The sequence below is a fragment of the Tamandua tetradactyla genome, chromosome 11 (genome assembly GCF_023851605.1).
Source record: "Tamandua tetradactyla isolate mTamTet1 chromosome 11, mTamTet1.pri, whole genome shotgun sequence".
Lineage (NCBI taxonomy): Eukaryota > Metazoa > Chordata > Mammalia > Pilosa > Myrmecophagidae > Tamandua > Tamandua tetradactyla.
Window position 1 is genome coordinate 40,294,401 of NC_135337.1, and position 2,288 is coordinate 40,296,688.

Here is a 2,288-nt window from a genome sequence, read left to right on the forward strand (position 1 = left end):
GCATCCTCGAGGGAGGTCAAAAGTTGAGCCAAGGTAAGGGTGGGTGCAAGGGTAGTTCAGTGGTAGAATTCTTGCCTGCCACGTGGGAGACGCAAGTTCAATTCTCAGCCCGTACACTTCCCAAACCAACAAACAAAAAATTCAGCAAATGGTGCTGCAATAAGGGGAGACCCACAAGGAAAAAGACTAAAATGTCACCCCCACCATACAGCAAAACAAAGCAAACAAACAAAAAGTGTAACACAAAGGAGAATGTGCATAAGCCTGAGGTTGACCTTGAGGAACTCGAGAGGACATCAGTCTCCTTGCCCTCAGAGCTCTGGTAGGAGAAGACTTTGGGGACTGCTCTCCTCCCAGCAACCTTGCCTGCTAGCACTTCTCCCTGAGCTGAGGGCGCCCATCTCTGGAATGGCCCTGCCATGCCCTGGCCCCTGGAATCGCCTTCGGAATTGCACTTCCTGCTGGGAGGAAATTAAATATGGTTGCTGCGTGCCATCTTTAAACATCATACAAAAGAGGAACAACCAGGTCCAGATGATAATATTTTGAAAAGCCACAGGGAGCTTCTGCTGCTGTTGAGTTAGAATCGCCCCTCTTTCATGTGATTAAAGAAGCCCTTGTGGGTTCTTTCTTTTCTTTGGTTTCTCCCTTCCTACTTCAGCACTTTGTGATTTTTAAGGTTTTTAAGTGCACTGCATTTACATTTGCTACTCATTCTCTAAATGAAAGCAGGCTAAAACACATTAATGAGCCTCCTGATTACTGCCGCCCTTGAGAAATTAATTAACGACAATGCAGCATGCACTTAACATTCCTCTGAGAGTGGAAATGTGCATGGCGGTGCCAGAAGAACTGTGTTTTTAATTCTCATGCACCCAAGAGCCGTGATGTGTGTTTCCAGCCAAGAAGTTTGTATTCCTGGCACCTTTTGGATGTTTTTCCTAGTAGGAAAGCCATTCCCTGGATAATTAAGTGACAGCACTTTCTTCTAGCCTGGAAGTTTTTGTTTTTGTTTTCCCCTGAAGTAGGTGGTTTTAGCTGGAAAATCCTGGAGTTTTTCTTATTTCTTTCTCAGTAAACAAGCATCAAGCGCCAGCACTCATCTGTTCCTTCTGTTATAATAATAACCAACACTTATATTTTGCTTAAATTTGTCAGGGACTGTATATGTGTGTGTGTGTGTGTGTGTGTGTGTGTGTGTGTGTGTACACATTTACTTATTGTCTCACAATAACCCTGGGTAGGTCCTACTATTATTCGCTTTATAAAGGATGAAATAAAGATACAGAGATGTTGATTAAGTTGCTTAAGAATGCACAGGTAATAAGCGATATAGACTCAGAAAGCTTGACTCCAGAATCCCTGCCTTGACTATTAATTGCATCCTACAAGCACCCATATGTACATTTTAAGCTTGGTGGTTTTTTGTTTTTCATTTTTAATTCAAAATGCGTTTACTGGGTGTGTGCTCGTTCGGTGTGGACCTGGTACCTCTTTTGTGAAGCGGTAGCTGAGGAGACTCCGGCTCTCGCTATGGCAGACGAAAAGCCCAAGGAAGGAGTCAAGACTGAGAACAACGATCATATTAATTTGAAGGTGGCGGGGCAGGATGGTTCTGTGGTGCAGTTTAAGATTAAGAGGCATACACCACTTAGTAAACTAATGAAAGCCTATTGTGAACGACAGGGTTTGTCAATGAGGCAGATCAGATTCCGATTTGATGGGCAGCCAATCCATGAAACAGACACACCTGCACAGTTGGAACTGGAGGCTGAAGATACAATTGATGTGCTCCAGCAGCAGACAGGAGGTGTCTATCAAAAAGGGAGCCTGCTACTTTACTCCAGAACTCTGTTCCTACAGACCAAGAATACATTCTCAATTAGAAAAACCGCAATTTGGTTCCACCACATCCTGACTACTACAGTATAGTTTTCTCTATTCTTTTATTTTACCCTTCCCTGTTCCTTTATTGTACATAAAGTAACTGGTGTATGTGCACAAGCATATTGCTTTTTTTTTTTTTTTTTAACTAAATGGCCAATGGTATGTTTTAATCGACATCAAATGGAGATGGGATGGGGAAAAATACTGGTTCTGTGAAAATACCCCCTTTCTCCATTAGTGGCATGCTCATTCAACTCTTATCTTTATATTCCAGTAAGTTATTTTGCTCTCACTGTTTAACAAAAACCAACAACATAAAAAAAAATCCTTGCATATCTTGTTCGATTGGAGAATTTTAATGTTTTTCATTTATCATTGTAAAACCAAGGACAATTTTATAA

At 41.7% G+C, this 2,288-nt stretch overlaps 1 pseudogene; it reads left to right on the forward strand.

The window, feature by feature from the left end:
- Positions 1-1,464: 1,464 nt before the first annotated feature.
- On the forward strand, positions 1,465-2,004 carry LOC143649486 (small ubiquitin-related modifier 2 pseudogene; annotated as a pseudogene).
- The last annotated feature ends 284 nt before the right edge of the window (positions 2,005-2,288 follow it).